This window comes from Notechis scutatus, chromosome 1 (assembly GCF_049901735.1).
Source record: "Notechis scutatus isolate UNSWTSFEM ecotype Mainland chromosome 1, rNotScu1.2, whole genome shotgun sequence".
Lineage (NCBI taxonomy): Eukaryota > Metazoa > Chordata > Lepidosauria > Squamata > Elapidae > Notechis > Notechis scutatus.
The window spans coordinates 315,662,156-315,670,004 of NC_142009.1; the positions used below are offsets into that span (position 1 = coordinate 315,662,156).

Below are 7,849 nucleotides of genomic sequence, written 5' to 3' on the forward strand. Positions count from 1 at the left end.
CTGCAGAGCCCGGCTAGCTCAGTCGGTAGAGCATGGGACTCTTAATCCCAGGGTCGTGGGTTCGAGCCCCACGTTGGGCGGCTGTTCTTTTTCTTTCCAGAATAAAACCATAAAACCAATAAAACCAAAAGCAACAATACAGATGTATAAAGCTGGCAAGGGGACCCAACGGGAAGAGAACTTCCAAATTTAATTAATTTAAATATATAAAAGCAGAAAAAAAATCCATAGAGTTCTACCAGGAAGAAATAATATGTAGGTATTTCATTTTTATTTCCTCATGTTTTATTTTCTGTGTTGTTTAATTTTATTATCAAGATAAAAGAACAAAGCAAACATTTTTATTCTTCAGAAAAATAAACCAGACCTTTGCTCTCCCCAAAATATCTACACTATTTTTCTTAACACCTAGCCTGATCCTTTTTTTTTTCAGAATTCTTAAGTATACTTTCTTTAAAAAAGGAACTAGGTTTTCAAGAAAAAATTGTTGTTAGATGGGGCATGTGTACATTACATGCTGTAATTACATGTGTATATTATATATGCATCACCAGTCATTGCTACTTCTCTTACATCTTGGGGAGAAGCTTAATATAAATTCTTATTCTTATTATGGGAGTCCAATTCGCTCTTCATACAGTATCTAAAGCAGTGGTGGTATTCAATTTTTTTTACTACCGGTTCTGTGGGCGTGGCTTGGTGGGCGTGGTGTGGCTTGGTGGGCGTGGCTTGGTGGGCGTGGCAGGGGAAGGTTACTGCAAAATCTCCATTCCTTCCCCACCCCATTAACCTGCTTTCCAGCTCCGTTCTCCTGTGCAGGGCAACTAAAGAAGACCCAGCCAATCAGCTGGGACTCGACAGGCAGAGAATAGATGGGAGCAGGGCCAGTGGCATTTGCCGGTTCTCCAGAACTGGTCTGAACCTGCTGAATACCACCTCTGATCTAAAGGCTAGGTAGCACATTAGGCCAGGGGTGTCCAACCTTGGCAACTTTAAGACTTGTGGACTTCAACTCCCAGAGTTCCTCAGCCAGCAAAGCTGGCTGAGGAACTCTGGGAGTTGAAGTCCACAAGTCTTAAAGTTGCCAAGGTTGGACACCCCTGCATTAGGCCATTATGTGACTTGCTTGATTTTGGCTACTATATTGTATGTCATTATAGTTCAGGATGTCATTTGACATATCGGGAGTTTTTTCCCCTTCGCTAAACTGGGTGTGGCCAGCGCATAACGGATCCGGCCCGCGGGCTGAGAGTTTGACAGCCCTGTTATATTTTGTTAACCATATTTTGCAAACATGTAAGTTTTGAATTACAACCATTTATTCAAAGTTACACTGCACTGAAAAATGTTATTTACGACAGATCCTCACGCTTAGAACCATTGCAGCATTCCCACAATCATACTGTATAATCAAAATTTGACGCTTGGCAACCAGCATGTATTTATCATAGTTGCAGTATACCGGGCTCACAAGATCACCGACCTTCCCAGACAATTTCTGCCAAGTAGTCATTAGGGGAAGCCAGATTCATTTAACAACCACATGGTTCACTTAATGAGTGCAGTGATTCGCTTAACCATGGCAAAGAGGTTGTAAAATCAGGCATGACTCACTTAATAACTTCAGTACTTAACAACAGAAAGTCTGGTCCCAATTGTGGTCATAAGTTGAAGATTACTTGTAGTGTTCAGGTAGTCCTCGACTTACGACTACAACTGGCCATGCTGCAATGATCGTAAATGTGGAAAATGGTCATCAGTCACTTTTTTCAATGCCTTTGTAACTTTGAACAATCACCAAATAAATATTTGTAAGTGGAGGAGTGTGCAGAGACATACAATTGGGATTTATTAACAAAACATGGATAAATGAAACAGATTAGCATGCCAATGCTGGGGATTCGCAGGGGTTCAGGAGAACCCCTAGCTAAGATTCTGCACAGTTTGGAGAACCCCCAAATCCCACCCCTGGCTCCCCCACTGTCCCTCCCAGGAGTCCCCAGGCGGCCCATTTTGGATGCAGGTAAAGTGCAGGGCGCATGCAGAGGCTCAGGAAGGGCAAAAAAACAGCCTCCCAGGAGTTCAGGAAGGTCAAAAACAGGCCTGTTTTCGGCTTCCAGAGAGCTCGAGGAAAGCCTCCGGAGTCCGGGGAGAGCAAAAACACCCGCCCTGCCATGGTGCAGGAGGCTGACTAGGCAACACCCACCATGGCCACGCCCACCCAGCACCTGGGCAGAGAACCCCTTGCTAAAATTTTTGAAGCCCACCCCTGCATGCAATGTAAAGGCAGCCAAAATATTCTAAGTGCAAAAATATTGCTAACCCTTTGGTTACTTCGGCTGGGCTGGGAGCTGTTGAAAAATGCAGAACTTTACTGGTTTTATTGATCCCAAGAGAAATAAGCAGATCATCTTTATAGTATGTTCTTTCATTTTTATCTGCCTCCTGTTGATACAAAGAGCATCCAAATACAGATCGTCCTCAACTTACAAATAGAGCCCAAAATCTATGTTGCTGAGTGAGAAATTTGTTAAGTGAGTTTTGCCTCATTTTACGACTTCTCTTGCCACATTTGTTAAAGTGAATCACTGCAGTCGTTAAATTGGTAACGTGGTTGCTAAGTGAGTCTGGTTTGCCCAGGGACTTCGCTTGCCAGAGAGTCACAAAAAGGTGATCACATGACCCCGGGACATTGCAACAGTCATAAGTGTGAGTCAGTTGTCAAGCATCCGAATGTAAATCAGGGGGATGCTGCAGTGGTCATAAGTGTCAAATATGGTCATAAGCAGAGGTAGTATTCAGCAGGTTCTGACCAGTTCTGGAGAACCGGTATTGGAAATTTGGAGTAGTTCAGACAACCACCTCTGACTGGTCCCTCCCCCATCTATTCTCTGCCTCGAGTCCCAGCTGATCAGCTGGATCTTTTGTTGCCCTGCACAGGAGAACAGAGCTGGAAAGCAGGTTAGTGGGGTAGGGAAGGAATGGAGATTTTGAAGTATCATCCCCTGCCATGCCCACCAAGCCACGCCCACCAAGCCATGCCACACCCACCAAGCCACGCCCACAGAATCGGTAGTAAAAAAATTTGAATCCCACCACTGGTCATGTTTCATTTTTTCAGTGCCATTGTAACTTCAAACGATCACCAGGCGAACCGTTGAAAGTCAAGTACTACCTGTAATCATTTTTCCTTGTAAGATAATGCTCTAGCCTAGGACTTCTCAAACTGTAGGCCAAGGGATCATATGCAATTTGCAATTTTTGAGAGGGAGAAGAGGCATGCAGTTGAGAAGCACACGGTCAAATTCCTACGTGAACTTAATTCTACTTGCCTAAACATGCTGGATTCTGACTTGTCCAGACGGAACGAGACTGAATTCTTACAGAGTTCAGGTTTTATGCATGCAAGACTGATACTCGGGGATGGTGGCATGCCCCACGGTGCACTCCCTCCTCGTTTGGTGTAGTATGCGGGCAGTAAGCAGATCAGATCAACAGGGTTGGGATTAGGTCTCACTGTCTGTGGAAAAGACAGCTCCCAGCCCAGCCTAAGTAACCAAAGGGTTAGGAGCTACATGCATCCTTTCAAAAAAACAAAAATACAGAGAGAAGAACCTCTGCTTGGAGCACCACCAGCTATTAGAGCTTCCTCTCTGCTATGGAGTAGAGCAGGATGGCAGGCTGTGTTCCCTCAGTGATGCTCAGACAAACTCCCATCTAGGGATTGACTCCCTGGTCTCCCTCCATAGATGAGTAGCTCTGGGCCCATTATCACTGGATCTAGCACAGGGGTCTTCAAACTTGGCAGCTTTATGACTTGTTGACTTCAACTCCCAGAATTCCTCCTCCAGTCATGTTAGCTCAGGAATTCTGGGATTTGAAGTCCACACGTCTTAAACTTGCCAAGTTTGAAGACCCTTGCTCTAGCAGGCTAGTTTCTGGGTGGTCTGTATTTGACCATGCAGTTTGGAGCCAAGGCAGGAGAAGAAAGAGCCCCAAGCAGCTTGTCTAATTGGATTGTTGATGGCAAGCCCTGCTCAATCCCACACATGATATGAAGAAATGGGCTTGTTCAATATAGCCAAGTGGGCAGGCTGTAACGGGTAACCAAATGCTTTATGCTGTGCAGCAATGCCTAGAAAAGGGGGTGGCAACATATATAGAGGTAGAACAGGATCAGAGCTTGTCCTGCACCCAGTTGGCCTTCTTTGATAACTAGGATGAGGTGGCTGATCTATAGTAATACCTTGTGTTGTGAAGCAAGGAAGGAAGGATCACTTTTTGGCTTTGTTTCGCCTTGGTTTTTTTTTAAAGGAACATGCAACGCAGAGCAGGCCTGCAAAATTGGGAGTGAGAAAGGAAAGGAAAAATCGAGGAACATAATTGGGGAGTGGGGAAAGAAATGGTGGTCTGAGGAGAAGAAAGGTTGTCTAGGATATAATAGGCTCTGAAAATGAAGGCGGAGGACCAGGCCATACAGAGGGTCCTCAGAAGGCCCTGCTTTTTCGTCCGTCCTTCCTCATGGCCTACAATCCCAGGAGTAAATAACAGTTTTAAGGATGTAGAGTTCTTGCGGTGACCAATTCACTGAGGTCCCATGCTGGGATCTCAATGAGGTAACATTTGGACATCTGCTATAGTTCTTCTCTAGTCCTGCTATCTGATAGCCATAGACATATCACAGCAAACTAATCTCTTCTTATTTTCAGGCTTCTATACAGATTTCTTAAGTATGGTGGTCATTGACTGTCATAAGCATTTGATTTGATTCAATTTGATTTCTTAAGTATTCCATTCCCATGTATTCAACTTATACTTTTATATTTCTCTTGACATATTTATCTCCAATTTCTTCATCACAACAGACCATAACATCCACTAACTTTCTATCAACATTTGCAGATCTTAATATTTCTCCATCCATTTCCCGATCTGTAGTAAACAGTCTACCAAGGTGCATAGACCCATATAGTTTTTCATAATTTATCTATAAACTCAACTGTAACATCACTACAAGTATTCCCTATACATTTGTGTATCATTAAACAAGGGAATATTATATATTCAATGTTTAAATATTCACTTAGCACATTATGCATTATTCTAATTGTATTCAGCCACCAACCTTGAATTCCATTACTCATTCTTTGGAAATTGCAACCTGGCTGTTTTCACTCATATGTGCATATGCTTCCAGGTGTACTCAGCATCTTATCTGTATCGTCCTTGTAAATGATGTTTTAATTATTTGAAAAGAGCTGTATATATTCCTGAGCATTATACTGTGGTGAAATGAAGTCTGAAGTACCAGGAGGAAGGGATGGTATCCCAGAGGGCAAAGAGGAAGCAGAGCTTGGAAAATTTATTAGGCAAGAAGAGGAAAAATATAGCGTTTCCTTAGCAGTTCATGGAGTATAGCTATACTTTTCCAGATAGTTGCTTTAAGTGTGGCAAGATTATATCTGTAGGTGAACACCAATAAAGAAACTACTCAGAAGTAATTCCTCAAGTTGTTATTGGTTCTTGGGGCCTGGCAATGCATATTTTTGAGTGCTTGGTACACTGATACTATCATGGTACACTTCCATCTACATGCTAATGTCATATTTATACGCTCCAACATTTATGAGGGCTGGAACTACCAAAGTGAAAATTAAATAATTTGACACCAGACTGGGTCATTAACAAAATCTGATGCAGATGTCTTCCACTTCTACAGATGAGAAATGAGTGGAAGATTAATTTAATTTAAAAGATTAAAATACTAGGGCCAGTTATTACTGTATGGAGAGAAGGAAAACTGCTAGATTTTGTAGTAGCTTCTTTTCTTCTTTTGGCTTTTTATACCTGCTATAAAAGCAACTTTCCAACCCAAGCTCTGCTACTGACTCTTTTATTGCTAACTCCTGAGTGCTGGTCAAGTTGTTAGAGATTTATTGTCATGCTCTCCCATGAAATCCCGACACCAAGAACAGCTATTCCTATTCTCAACTTCATGTGAGGAAAAAAAACACTCAAAAGTCCAGGATGAAAGCATGGTTCTACACCCACCCACAAATCCATTCACTACAAGTCAGATCCCAAACTCTTGATTCCAGAATTAGAATCATATGGCAAGCCAGATGAAGCAACCAAGCTAGCACAATCTATCCTCACTAATAGCTCCTGTGCTGCCATCCTGCCCAGGATCCAGGAGCTGTAGCAATGGCAGCTGTGCTCAGATATTGAATAGCTGCCCACCTGGTTAATATGATGGGGATCACCCAAGCAGATGTACTATCCATCTTGCTCATTGTGACTTAGGTATTTCTTAACCCCCAATGACTTTCCAAATATGATTTTAGATAGGATTTTTAATTGAGTCCTTAACAGAGAGAACGGCCAAAAGGAAAACTCCTTTCCAGTTGTGGAACAGCCCAAATTTTAGACACAGCCACATATACAGCCCTTTTGTGAGACTCTTGGGGACTAATGTGACAGCCTTGTCAATCTACTAACTGTGAGATCCATTGCCTATGACTGAGTAAACGATCTGCACAAACATGTTGCTGACTTTTAGTTATTAGCTCAGGATGGGAGCTGCAATGAAAAAGGCTTACACGAACAGTTTAAAGAGGAGACAGCAGATGAAATATGGGATGAGCTCATTTATCAGGGCACCCAGACAATGCATTAATCAATCTCTACATGGGAATCTATGGAAGACGCAAGAAATCGCAGCAGAGTACAGGTGATGGAAGAAGATATTGCTATTCTCTTTTGTACACCAATTATTTACCATTTTCAGTACATCAACATATTTGTAATGTAGTTTCTTCTGTGCTGTGATGGTTGGGAGAACTTGAAATTCCACAGGTAGTAAAATATCTGTGCCTAGGAATCAGATGTTTTACAATTCCAATGATTGTGTGGATTCTGAACTGGTCAGTTATTAAAATTGACAATACAGAATATAGTATCAGGGAAATGAAATCGAATTGCAGGGACTATATTGATGGTTACAGAAGGTGAATAAGAGAAAGTCCATGCATTTTCAGATGCACGCTTGAGCTCCAAATTTAGGAGTCTCCAATCAATAACTTCAATTTTGACAGGAAGATAGGTTGAATAACAAAGTCATATTTCTGTGAGGATGAGAGGATAAAATTATCTGTGGCAGCTTTTAATCTGAAAATTGATTAGAAGTGGCTAATGAATATATCTTTCAGAGACTAATGAATAAGACTTATCCTAAAGAATTCAAAAAACATATTCAATAGAAGAATTCAAGCAGTTACTGTGTTTTCAAATGAGAAACCTATATATGTAAATTAAGGAAGAAATATTCCAATTCATATTTTTCATGAAAGGGAAGACGCTTGTCTTTTCTATGAAAAAGAGCATCAACCTATACCTGTTTATTATTTTGGAAATATATATTAAATTTCTTATCAATGTGATACCAATGTTCACAACCAACACCAGGATTTATGTACAGGTGAGTCTGAGCCTAAAAGTTCAAAGTTATTATGTAGTGCTGTATGTATGGGTTTTACTTAATTTCTGCAAGGTTAATTTCTATCCAGTTAGATTTTGAGCTTTTGAAGTATTTTGCTTGCAAAATGCTCCCCCTCCCCACATTCCTATAGATACAATACATTCCTACTGCTTCGGGAGCATGAGTGGGGGAGAGGGGGTGGAGATTTCTTATCAAACTACTTCTGTGTGAAATGACTAGATGGTATCCAGCCAGAGATCATTTCGTGTATTGACACAACTTTTCCCAGAAAGAGTGTAGAGTTGTGACGACTGTAATTCCAAGCTAAATCACAGTAGTAAGTTGAGGACTACCTGTATAAAATTATGTTAT

General features: G+C 41.5%; 1 non-coding gene across 1 annotated transcript; it reads left to right on the plus strand.

The window, feature by feature from the left end:
* The first annotated feature begins 7 nt into the window (after nt 1-7).
* TRNAK-CUU (transfer RNA lysine (anticodon CUU)) lies at nt 8-80 on the plus strand. Its single transcript has one exon. It is a non-coding gene; the product is annotated as a tRNA-Lys (tRNA).
* Nucleotides 81-7,849: the final 7,769 nt, after the last annotated feature.